Consider the following 13,808-nt stretch of genomic DNA (forward strand, 5'->3'; position numbering starts at 1 on the left):
AGGCAGCAAAGTGAGCCTGGAGTAAGGAAGACCTGAGTTCAAATCCAACCTGCAAAGTTTTACTTGCTCTGTGACCCTGGGTAAATAATTTAATCTTTGTCTACCTCAGATTCCTCATCTGTGAAATAGAGGTAACAATAGCAATTACATCCCAGGGTTGTTGTGAGGATAAAATGAGTTAATACTTCTAAAGTGATTTGCAAACCTTAAAGCAATATGTAAATGTTAACTATTATCATTGGTGTAAATTGTGCTTATTTGTGTGTATTTATAATAACACCTATTTAATTGTATAGGGTAGCTGGGTGGCTCAATGGTTAGAACGCTGAGCCTGGGTTCAGGAAGACCTGAGTTCAAATTTGGCCTCAAACACTTACCAGCTGCGTAACCTTAGGCAAGTCATTTAATCCTGTTTGTCTTAGTTCCCTCATCTATAAAACACACTGGAGAAGGAAATGCCAAACTTCTCCAGTATCTTTGCTAAGATAAACCCAAATGGGGTCACCAAGAGTCTGACTTGGACAAACAACAAATTTAATTGTAAGCTCCTCGAGGGCAAGGACTTAGAAGAAACAAACAACTTTGTAGCATCAGAACAAAGGACCTAGTTCCATGGCTATAGCAGACTATTAAAAAATGTTTATCAAATTGAAATGTTTTGATTGCTGTGGGATCTGGAAACGTGGGTACTAACCCTGACTCTGCTGTATGAACCTGGGGGTGTCACAATCTCTCTGAACCTCTATTTTGTCAGATAAAATGATAAGATGGAATAGAGGTCACCTTCCAACTATTTATCGTTCTAAAAAATACTTTATGAATCTCTTCCTTTTTTCTTGGTTGCTTGCTATTCCTTTCACTGATATGCACATATCACAACTGAGCTGCATATTATTATTATACTGTCATGGTGTGTTATGGTAGCTGAAAAATTGACCACCTGGAGAACAGTGATCTGATGATTTGCTTCTTCAAACCCATCTGAACTGCTCCTCTGATAAAGAGATATACTCCCCATCACTGGACTTATGCTTAAAGCCTTTCTATCTTACGAGGTACCTACCAGAGATAGCCCTTTGCTGGAAGGCGCCTTCAAGAACCCAGGGTTGCCTTCATGATATGATGAGACCCCAGAAAAGCTGAACTGTCTGGTATAGTGGATAGAAAGCTGGCTTTATAGTGAGTAAAAACCTAGGTTCAAATCCCATCTCAGACATGGATGTGTGACCTTGGGCAAGTCACTTAGTCTCTCAGTGCCCCAGTCAACTCTCTTAGATAGTATGTTACAGAGTAGTTGCTGATCTACGTTTGTAAAGGAGGGTTTCCTCCCTGAAAATATCAAATATGACTGAAATGGCAGGTCTAAGCCCCACTCCCTCCCAATCTATCCAAATAAAGTATGCTTGTACTTAGTACAGGTAATGAATTCTTGCTTCTGCATGTACATGGGTGCACGCGTGCACACACACACACACACACACACACACACACATACACACACACATTCCTACCCCTTCAGGTTTGTGTTGGCTCTGAGGACCTTCTCTAGCAGAGGATACACCTTGTACTACCAGCTTCTCCATCCTGACAACCTCTTTGGCTCCCTAAGTCACATTTTCTCTAGTTCATGCCTGCCAGGGCTCATAGGACACAAGGTAACTGCCTCAATGTTGGATTTTATTTTTTAATTTTAAGGCAATTGGGGTTAAGTGACTTGCCCAGGTCTCACAGCTAGTAAGCGTCAAGTGTTTGGTCCGAGGCCACATTTGAACTCAGGTCCTCCTGACTTCAGGGCTGGTGCTCTATCCACTGCGCCACCTAGCTGCCCCTCAATGTTGGATTTTAAAGGTGAACCTTCAACAATCTAATCATGTGCTTTTTTGAACGGATTGCTTTTCAAACACTGATATTCTGCCTGAACTCATTTCTTAGTCCGTAGCATACTACCATCTTAACGTTTTTTCCATCACAGCAATTATGAACCCCTAGCTACCAACGTACAAGTCCCCTTTCCCCCAATACCTAGCTTCCTGATTCCTTAACCTAATCCCTATTCTGTCAGTGTCCCACTACAGATCTTCCCATCTTTTCTACCCTGCCCTCCGGAATATCTACTCCATAATTAATAAACTTGCTTTTATCTTACCTCTTCTTTTTCTTTTTAAAACTCCTCCCACCATCTGGCACTCCCTGAGACCTGGCTCATTCATGTTGACATTGCTTCCCTGACCACCATTTCCCATACTGGCCACACTTTTTCTCATGCCCCTTGACTCACTGATCGAAGTTGGATAGTCAGAATATTCTTTCTCCCCATTCCCACTTCTAGACTTTCCTTGTACCACAACCACTCGGTAACTTTTCTTCCTTGGAGATTTACAAAATCCACATTTATCACTTGGTGATCATTCTCTTTCAACCCTCAAGATGTTCTCCTCCTTTCCTCAAAAAGTTCTGGATCTGAGGGCAGCTAGGTGGCATAGTAGATAGAGCACCGGCCCTGGAGTCAGGAGGAACTGAGTTCAAATGTGGCCTCAGACACATAACACTTACCAGCTGTGTGACTCTGGGCAACTCATTTAACCCCAATTGCCTCACCTTCTCTCCCCCCCAAAAAAGTTTGGGATTGGTATCAAGTCGTTCTTTTCACTTTAATATCTGCCTTCATACCAGGAGACTTTAATATACATACTGATGCTCTTTTCTTCTATTTACCCATCTTCACCCTCAAGTGTTTCACTATTGTATTCATGAACCCCTAAATTCCTTTATCTGTTTATAATCATTTATCATTTTATTTCCCCCAATCATTGTCATTCCAACCCTGTTTCTCATACTCACTGTGACCTCTATTCCTTCAGTTCTCTTCAAGGCTATTGCCTCTCCACTGGCAACACTGTTCTCTCTTCCTCTTCTTGGGAAGACAGCTCCACTCCATCTTGTACCCTCAGACCACTCTGCCCCCTTAACTCATTTCTAGTCATATCTTGCCAAACCCCGATTCTTTATTATTCCCACTATCTGATTCTTTTATCCCTCTTATGCTGCTGAATGGAACAAGAGGAAATCATGAAACCATTTTGATTGAATCCACTACATTAATATTATGTAATCTCATTGGGCACTCACTGTAGTAAGGTAATCTTTCTATTCCTTCCTAATCACTTTGAAATCCCAATTGCCACAGCTTCAAAACTCTTTCAAGCTTCCCCTGGCACTGCCTCTCCTCACTCACTCAGCTGAAAATTTCAACTCAGATTTCACACACACACACACACACACAGACACACACACGCATACACACACACGTGGCCGTTTGCTTAAAACTCCCTTTTTCCTCCTTCTCATCACACATTACTCGTACATCTTTCCCTCTTGTCTTTTCCTTCATTTCTGTCTTATTAAGGTCAATCCCTCTATATTTACGCTTTATTTCAAATTTTCCCCACTTCTTGACTTCTCTGGCAGATTGTCTTTACTATCAGCCCTGGTTTCCCAGTCTGTTCAGTTCTCCTTCATTCAACCTCAGCTGCCTTCAGAAATGAGTATATCCTTGAAGTTAAGAGTTGTTGTTCAGTCATATCTAACTCTTTGTGACCATAGCATGCCAGGGCTTTCTAATTTCCACTATCCTCCAAAGTCTGTCCAAGCTTATGTTTGTTGTTTCCATCTATTCATCTCATCCTTTGCCATCTCCTTTTCCTTTTACTTTCAATCCTTCCCAACTTCAGAGCCTTTTCTTTTTCTTCAAAAATGTATTTCCTTTTCTTTAAAAATACATTTATTTAATATTTTGTTCTCCCCTAGTTACGTGTAAAAACAATTTTTAACATTAATTTTCAAAATTTTCATCAGGGTCTTTTCAAAAATGAGTCCTATCTTTTCATTATGTGGCCAGAGTATTTAAGGTTTAGCTTCAGTATTTTACCTTCCAGTGAATAATCTGAATTAATTTCTTTAAGTATTGACTGATTTGATCTACTTGCTGTCCAAGGAACTCACAAAAGTCTTCTCCAGACCACAATTTGAAAGCGTGGATTCAGGTGCTATCGGTTTTCCTTACAGTCCAACTCTCACAGTCCAACAGAAATTGAGAGCTTCACTTTAATATCTTTCTACCTACTGGCTCCTTCCTTGCTGCCTATAAACATAGTCATGTCTTCCCTCTCCTTTAAAAACTCTCATTTGATTCTACTGTTCCTGCTAGCTGTCATCCTATATCTCTCCTCCATTTCTCAGTTAAACTCCTTAAGAAAGCTGTCTACACTAGGTGTTTCTCCTTCCTCTCCTCTCACAATCTTCTAAAATCTTTGGAATCTGGTTCATCATTCAACTGAAACTATTTTCTCTGAATTTACTTATGCTTTCTTAATTGCCAAATCTAATTGCCTTTTCTCAATTCTCATTCTTCTTGAACTCTCTGTAGCGTATGACAAAGTTCAGAACCTCCTGAATACCCTTTACTCTAAATTTTGGTGATATTGCTTTCTCTTGGTTCTTGTCTTACTAGTCTGATCACTCCTCAGTTTCCTCTGATGGATATTTATCCAGGGCTCTCCCACTAGCCTTTCGTGTCTCCCAAGGGACTGTCAAAGGCCCTTCTTCTCTTCTCTTTCTAAATCATCTTGCTTGGTAATGTCTTGACTCCCATGGATTCAGTTATCATCTCTATGCTGATGATTCTTCAATCTATTTATCCAGGCCTACCTCTCCCCTGATGTCCAGTCTCACATCAACAGCTGCCAATTGGACATCTTGAACTGGGTATCTCATAGACGTATCAGACCTATTTCAAGAACTTCTCCCTAAAATCCTTTCTTCTTCTGAAATTTCCTACTACTGTCAAGAGCATGACTATTTTCCCAGTCACCCAGGCTGCAATTTTTTTGTGTTGTCCTCAACTCCTCATTCACATTAACCCTATAGATCCCATCCATTGCCAAGCCTCATCATTTTTACCTTCACAATATCTTTCATATACATCCCACCAGAGTTCAGAACACCATCATTTATTGTCTGGACTATTGCAGTATTGTCTCTTAATTGATCTTCCTGTATCAGATCTCTCTCCAATCCAATCCGTTCTCCACACAGTTGCCAAAGTGATTTTTTTTTCTAAAGTGGAAGTCTGTTCATACCATTCCTCTACTCAGAAAAATCCAGTAAAATTCCTGTAACTTCCTTTCAAATGACACTCCTCCAGATTCCATGTCTTTCACTGGCTGTCCTTCATGCCTTAAATGTTCTTCCTCTTCACCTACCTTTACTAACTTCCCTAACCTTTTTCAATACTTAGCTCAAAGTACTCTGCTGAAGGAGGTCTTTTCTGTTCTCTCCTACCAACTGGTAATGCTTTTCTTTCTAAGATTTCTTCTAAAAATTCCTTTTACCTATTCTGTTTAATTTTGTGTGTTTATCGTTATTTACATGTTGCTTCTTGGAATAGAATGTGAACTTGCTGAGGCCAGGGACAGTTTTTGCTTTTTTTCCCAAGCCAATGCTTAGCACAAAGTAAATATTTCATAAATGCTTGTCGACTGACTCAAATGCGCGCGTGCACACACACACACACACACACACACACACACACACAAGTACTTAGATACACAGTTATAAGGAAATTTTTACTATCTTAAATAGCTTCTTTCCTATATTTACATTTTTATGATTCAATGATTTCTACCATTTCATAAAATTAAAAGACCTAAAAAAAATCACTTGTGTCTTTCTCTCAAAATAGTCTGATATTCTACTTACATATGTTATAATATTATACCATATAACATACAAAGCATCCCTTAAGTCATGCCATAATGTACCAGCATACCATCAAAGTCAAGAAAATAATTTTTTATTAAAGCCCTCTGAATTACTCTAAATGACATCTTACATTTAATTTTATAGTATCCCTGGACAAATCATCAAATACTTTAATAACTATACAAATGTTAATATTTAATACAAGGGATCCCCTCAGTCACTGAATAATCATAATTCTGGATTGATAGGGTGCTAAATGGGAAAATCCTGTTTAGACAGTTGTAAGTGAAGGGAGGTTTTTTTAAAAAATGAAACAAGTTTGATGGTCTTGTCATAAAACTGATAGATATTTGGCATAATTTATATCTTTGCTGAAAAGAAGTTTGAGGAAGGGAATGATTCTAACAGATTAGTTCCATCCCCACTCTCCCCACCACTTACACTGTGAATGAATAGTCCTTTCGGTCATTAGCTGAATGATGTAGCAATGTATGATGAACCTTATGATTTTATTTCATTTTTTTATGTTCGTATATTGATCTTAGCTTCTGAGATGGTGGACTCTGCCGCCTTGAGTATCATTGGTTTTCTGAGTTACTGTTTTATGACATAACAAAGGAGGGGAAACAAAATAGAAGAATGGATTATTCTTGCTTTCATCTTCTTTTCAGGCTATCCATGAATCTATTTATCCATCTGGACATAGTCATTATGTTTCTCGGGAGTTTCTGTTCAGCAAAGGATAAGTGATTTCAGCCAAAGGTTTTTCTTGTTTCAGGAACTTGGTAGTCTGTAGATTTCCCACAATAACAGACATCTAGTTTGTTTTATAAAGTGCTTTGGGGACTACAGAGATAAGTGTCATAGAAATAACTGCTCTATTGGGACAAAGTAGATTGGAATCCTTTTTGTTCATCTAGATTGAACACCTGCCAGTAAGTAGCAGGGATATGTATGTAGACAAGAGTTGCTATGAACACTACTGACAGTTAGCAGTGGGGTAATTTCCTATTTTGTTTTATATCCCATGGAGCTGACAGTGTGGAGTCGTTATCAATTTGGGATTCTTTATTCTTCAAGCCTCATTTCCAGGAGATATAGGTCACCTTGCAAAGGAAGAAGTTAAGGGAAAGAGAACTATACTTTGTTTTGGGGAACTGGTTGCTTGCTTTCCTTTTCAGTTTTTAAATTTCTAAGTCTCATCCACATTTAAATGGTAAGAATTTTAAAAAAAACTCCACAAAGTCCATTGTATGCAGCATATTCCAGACTCCATTTACTTATAATTGATATAAATGTTTTCCTTGTGGAACCACTTGAGATCTGGTGTATGTATATGTGTGATGAAGACCCTAGCAGAACCAAAACTAATACAAAGTGATCAGGGCTTTGTTCCAAGGTACCAACATTGTAGGGGAACAATGTTGAGCATCATTCTTTTTAAAAAAAATTTTTTTTTGTAGTTAATGGTATTTTATTTTTCCCTAATTACATGTAAAGACAGTTTTTAATATTCAATTTTGTAAGATTTTGAGTACCAAATTTTTCTCCCTCCCTTCTCTTCCCAAGACAGCAGGCAATCTGATATAGGTTATACATGTGCAATCATGTTAAACCTATTTCCACATCAGTCATATTGTGAAAGAAGAATCAGAACAAAAGGGAAAAACCACGAGAGAAAAAAAAACAACCAAAAAAGTGAAAATACTATACTTTCATCTTCATTCAGACTCCATGGTTCTTTCTCTGGATGTGGATAGTATTTTCCATCATGAGTCTTTTGGAATTTTCTTAGATTGTTGCATTGCTGAGAGGAGCCAAGTTTATCATAGTTGATCATTGCACAATGTTGCTGTTGCTGTGTACAACATTTTCCTGGTCCTGCTCACTTCACTCAGCATCATTTCAGGTTTTTCTGAAATCCTCCTTGAGCATCATTCTTAAATCTTGCCTCTAAGTCCAATAATCTGGGATGCTACACAGTGCAGCCTTAGTTTGTTGGTATCCCAGTGCCAATTTCTTTTTTATTGAATTGCATTTTTATTTATTTTGTTAAGCATTTCTTAATTACATTTCAATTTGTTTCAGTAATACTGGGGAATTTGATGGGTGGCTGCAGGTCCCAAGTCTGATACCCCTGTGATAGATAATCTGCATATCAATATATTTCAAGTTATCTGCCTCACAGGATTTCTGTAAGGAACACACACTATATACTTGAAGTTCTCTATAAATGAGTTATGTTTATTAATGTTATGATTTGGTGAGAAGTAGAAGATATTGAAAAGTAAAGTTGGAGTCTTATTCTAGAAGGTTCATCTTACTTTAAATAATAGTTGGAATTCATCAAATGAAATACCTTGTTAGCTAAACTAATGGTACATTCCAAAACATATTGAACCACAGAAAGGCTGCAGCACAAATTATGGAAAGTAACATTATTTTACTGTCTTCCTTTCAAAGAGACTACTTTGCTTTGCCTGTAACTGTCATAGTCTTTATGTGACAGAACCCGTAACCTAGACTTTTATAGCGTGGCAAATGCAGTACAGAGCAATAAAATGGCAGTATCAGTTTCTTCAGGCTTGCTTTCTCTTCCTCACCTCCAACACCTTTAGGGTGTGGGCTAGATTTCCTGGTAGATGGTCTGTGCCTTCTCTAGGCATTGGTTTGTCCTCTGTTCAAGGAATCTTGTTGCTCCCTCCTGCCTCCCTCCCCAACTAAACATCCTCCTGGGTGCAAAATTTTTTCATAATGGCTACATCCCTCCAGATGGGATAAGGAGAGCTTATGAAAATATATTAGGGGTTTAGAATAGGGACACTGAAATTCTTTTTCTTTTTTTTCTCCATTCTATATGGTCAGGGAACTATTTCTTTTATATGGCAACCATCCTTCAGGTCTTGAGTATTTTCTTGGTTGTTTAATTCCAGATCTCTTGGAACGCCTTCTTGCCCTGGAATGTCCAACTACCCCCATTGGCCTTCTCAACCTGGAATTTCCCTCTGTAAGGCCCTGCTTCCTTCTTCCAAGGGTAAGTTATTTCTAGGAGCCAATATTTAGGTGGTTGGGGGTAGGCCAGCCTTCATTTCTGTCCCAGGGAGCGCTCTTTTTTGTGTATTGTCTTCTTCCATTAGTATGTAAGCTCCTTGTGGGCAGGGGGCTACTCTTTTACTGATTGTGTTTGGATCCCTGGCACTTACCATAGTACCTGGCATATAGTTAACATTTAATAAAGGCTTGTATCTTTCTTTCCTTCTAGTAGAAGATCTCGCTCTCAAATGTTTGAAGAGTTGACACATTATTTCTCTGAACAGAAATAGACAGACTTCAAAATAGGAAAGGTATAGAGGTAATCAGTAAGCCTTTTATACCTTGGACTGCCACTGAGCCATTCCTTCTCATTTATCTGTTTAGATAGTAAATAAGGGATGGTGGTGTGCTTGGTGACTCTTAGAACAACAACAAAAAAATTCAAATTCTCTCTCCCTGTGCCCCAGTTTTATTTAATTCTGAACTTAAACAACAATAAAATGAGCATTTCTAGATACAAGTAGAATAGAAAAAGAGGATTTTTTGTATATGTGTATGAAACTGTGACTATCACATACAGATTGTTTTTCAAGTATGGTAAATTCAACGTGTAACTTTTTTTTTTGAGTTCCAAATTATTTTTTGAAATTAATTAATTAATTTTCAATTTTCAACATTCACTTTCATAAGATTTTGAGTTTTAAATTTTCTCCTCCCTCCTCTCAGCCCTCCCCAAGTCTGCATGCAATCTGATATAGTCTATACATGTACATTTATATTGAAAACATTTTCATATTAGTCATGTTGTAAAAAAGAATTAAAACCAATGGAAGAAACCATGAGAAAGAAGAGACAAAAAAAAAAAGAGAGAGAGAGAGAGCAAATAGTATGCTTTGATCTGCTTTCAGACTCCATAGTTCTTTTTCTGGATGCAACATGTAACTTTCAAAGCTCTCCTGCTTGTCTGTGTTTCCTTTTCATTTTCCTTATATATTCTTTTATGCGCTGAAAAAAATTTCAATGACTTTTTTCTTTTTTGGCAACCCTCTTCCTATTCTCCCTCTTCTTCTCTTATGTTCCTCCCCCACAAAAGAAAAAGGAAAACAAAACCCTTTTAATAGATACACAGTTAAGCAAAAGAAATTCACACATTGGTCATATTAAAAAATGTGTATCTCGTTCTGAGCCCAATAGCCCTCTTTGTCAGGATGTGGGTAAGTATGAAAAGCACTGATTCTTAACCAGGCAAGTTTTGTGGCAAATCTTAAAGACAGCTCCTGAGAGACTCTGGCATATGTCACCTAGAAGGAGAAAGTTCCCCAAACAACACCCTGGCCCCTCCACCCAGGTCTTGTTACACCTGGTTTCCAAGAGCAGATTGCCTAGCCAATCTTAACAGTCCCGGAGGAGCATCGGGCAAGAGGCTGTATTCCAACTACCTTTGTCCTAATTTATTGAGGGCTTTAAAAGTTGAAAATAAAACTTTGAACTCAACACATCTGCAGCTTTACAATTCAGGTGTGCTGCTTGCCTTCAGGGGTACCAAAGATCATTGAAATTAGGGTGACTAGGAATTTAGCAAGCAGAGCAAGTGAAAAGCAAGTACAGACTAGACACAGCTGGTTCCCTTACTGTATTACCTTGGCAGGCACAGGACGGAAGTCCCTTGTTCTGCACTTGGTATGTCCCTTCCCAGTGGATAGGATTTCCCCTGCCTAAAGGTCTTCAACCCTATCTCTTCTCTGCCCTTCAAGAGACCAGAAAAGAGTGATTCCCCCAAATGAGTGTTAAGTAGGAAGAAAAGGAGGGAAGCCAAAAGACATAGAAGAAAATAGAGAACAAGAAAATACCTAAAGAACAAAAACAGGAGAATGAAGGTACACCCGATTTAAACATTAAAACTGCCATCCTCACCATTCTTAAATTTAGTTTCCATAGAATACAATTAAGTGACAGGTCATAGGTGATATCAATAGCTACATTTGTACAATAGGGGAAAGACCGATATGAAAGGAGAGTTAATTTCTTAGCACTATTTTCTGCATATATAGACCGATGCTTTCTGCATGTGTATACTGTTTATAGTTAAAGAGGCACTTCAAAAGTGTGATCCATCAATTTCTATGGTCCAGACCAAAATTTGCCTTGGAATAATTCCAATCTGCTGAATTTAATCACTCAGAACTTTAGGTTGAATGGAATTCATCTCTGCTCAGTTCTGTAGCATCGAGAATATATAGGATGCATAGAATAGAGTAGATCTAGACTACCTAGCATGTATAGAATATATAGAGTAGATGTAGAATAAAGTAGGTCTAGAATGTCTAGTGTATATGGAATATATAGAGTAGATCTAGAATATCTAGTATATTTATAATAGAGTAGGTCTAGATATCTAGCACATATGAAATATATGGAGTGTATATATATATATATATATATATATACGTAGAGTAGATATTGAATATCTAGTATAAATAGAATATATACAGTAAATATAGAATATCTAGTATGGAATATATACTATATATAGAATATTTAATATATACAGAATATCTAGAATAGATATAGAATATCTAGTTATATGGAATATATAGAGTAGATATAGAATAGAGTGGGTATAGAATATCTAGTATAAATAGAATATCTAGAATAGATATAGAATATCTAATATATATGGAATATATACAGTAGATATAGAATAGATATTGAGTATCTAGTATACATGGAATATATATAATACATCATATGTGGTATAATATAATACTATAGGACAATATATAGTATATATATATATATAATATAGAATAGAGTAGATATAGAATATCTAGTATATATAGTTACCTAGTATAGGGGTACTAGTGTGGGAATTCTTGTTTGTAAATGAACTGTGCTTCTTAAAGAGTCTATTATCTTGAGTTCTTCTTATCCTCAACCAACTAGGACTGCAGATGGAAACATCAACTAATTTCACTCTTCACTAGTCCCTCCTACAATTAGGTGGCTGATTTGAGGCTGGGGAGAGATGTAGCATGGCAATATGTTCATTCATTCACATATTCACATTTTTATTTATTCAACAAACAGAAGGAGGGAAAGAAAGACAGAAAGAAAGAAAGCACTTATTAAGTGCCTACTGTTCTAGGAACTGTTCTAAACTCTTTACAAATATCCCATTTGATCCTCGCAACAACTCTGGCAGGTAGATGCTGTTTAATGGGGGAGAAAACTGAGAGAGACAGATGTGACTTGCCCAGGGTCACACAGCTAGGAAATGTCTGGGGCTAGATTTGAAACCAAGTCTTTCCATCTCCTGCTCTAGCATTCTACACCATCAGCTGCCTTAGATGTTTATTCATATGTTTATTGAGACCAAAATGAAACAGTCCCTCTTCTCAAGGGACTTTCACTAAATTGGGAAGCCATATTATAGTAAGGTGATAATTAAATACAAAGCACATACAAAGCAAATACAAAATCATTCCTAAGGAACGGGAAGGGCACAAACAACTGGGAGAAACAGGCTAGGTCAGGTGTAGGAAACAGCAGCTGGTCAAAGCTAGAGGTCCCGAGACAATTGAACGAGACTCTCCCTTGTCTGTATAGCCACAGCCACCTGCCTTCTCCGTCAGACAGTGCTAACTTTCTGACTCATGTTTTTAGTGATGAGATGAACTGTGTGCAGGAGTAACTTCATGGAAGAGTTGGGCTTCTCTACGGGTATGTGTGAAGAGAATTTATGTCAATCAAGTTATATTTTAGAAGCCAAGGGTGTTTTCTTTGTAAAGGAACTCTCGTGCAGAAACTTTTTGAAATCAATAATTGACTCCAAATCGATTTGCTTTGTAATCTCAGGCTTTTGTATATTTTCATCAGATATTTCAAGACATGATCTTTCCTATAACAATCATTTCAAGCTGTCTAAACTTACAACTAAAAAAAGGGAACTTCTGGAACTATGGTCAGGAAGTAGAGTATACCAGCTTTGTAATTTGGAATTATATGATGGAAGTAAACAGAATGTTAATACTCTTTACCCCAGAGTCCTGACTGCTAGGCACATCCCCTAGGTGGTCAATGACAAAGAGGAAGGTCCTACATTCACTAAAATATTGGTGGGTAGCAATCCTTTTTCTTTTTTTTCGTGGCAGCAAAGAATTGAAAACAAAGTAGATACACATCAAACAGAAAAATAGCAAAACTTGGAGAGATACATGAATATAATGGAATTATTACTGTGCTGTATGACACTCCACAGGTGAAGCCAGGACTGGGGCTTCAGAGGCACAAAATATTGTGAATGACAGTTAGACATTTTGGGAATTATGGCCCCTTACTTTAGTCTTCTCCCATCCCATAAGAAGACTAAGGAAACATCACTCTGGATTTGGAGTTGTGGGTCTGGAAGTGTAAGAAAGTTGAACAGAATAAGGAACTGTGGGAAATGAGGGCAGGACAGAAGTGGTGGCCATGGCTGGCGAGATGGGGAAACAGTATAGAAACTGTTCAATGAGGTGGAAAACAGCCAGGCTCCCTTCAGAGCAACCAGTGTCATCGTCCAAGGCAAGCGGATGGGACTGCAGGAACCCAATTACATGAAGGGTCTGAATAGTAGTGGACTCTACACTCCCTTCCACCTCAGCTATGAAGCCTGATATCTGAAGAGTGTCCTTTTTTCTCTTTACATCTTTATTTCCCATGTCAGTTTAGGTGAAAGCTGAAACAACTCCCTGCCCCCTGCAATTTCCTATTTTCCTATTTCTCTACTGCTGATGGTGGTTTCTAAGCTTGATCCTTTTTATAATTGTTTGTTGCCATGGTCTGTACCCGTGATCAGAGTATGCCTTAGTGATGGCCAAAGTAGGTCTTATATTTCACAGACTATCTAACTTGCTGGGACCCTGAGGTTCTGGTGTAGGAGGTTAAAATACCTCCCTGGGGGTTATTGAGTCACAGGTTAGTTTTATGACTGATCCTATACCTCTCTCAAACAGACACTAAAATTGAACTTCTGT

At 38.0% G+C, this 13,808-nt stretch overlaps 1 long non-coding RNA gene across 3 annotated transcripts in view; it reads left to right on the plus strand.

The window, feature by feature from the left end:
- LOC110208578 (uncharacterized) overlaps positions 1 to 13,808 on the plus strand; it is a 62,025-nt gene that overhangs the window by 22,439 nt on the left and 25,778 nt on the right. For 2 of the 3 annotated variants that reach the window (XR_013487499.1, XR_013487500.1), the window contains exon 2: positions 8,694 to 8,794. This is a non-coding gene — a long non-coding RNA (uncharacterized LOC110208578). Of the gene's footprint in view, positions 1 to 6,436; positions 6,696 to 8,693; positions 8,795 to 13,808 lie in introns of those variants that run through there. The other variant, XR_002324561.1, reaches the window with a different exon arrangement.

The sequence above is a fragment of the Phascolarctos cinereus genome, unplaced genomic scaffold (genome assembly GCF_003287225.1).
Source record: "Phascolarctos cinereus isolate Bilbo 61053 unplaced genomic scaffold, phaCin_HiC Scaffold_5;HRSCAF=322, whole genome shotgun sequence".
In the NCBI taxonomy this organism is placed as follows: domain Eukaryota; kingdom Metazoa; phylum Chordata; class Mammalia; order Diprotodontia; family Phascolarctidae; genus Phascolarctos; species Phascolarctos cinereus.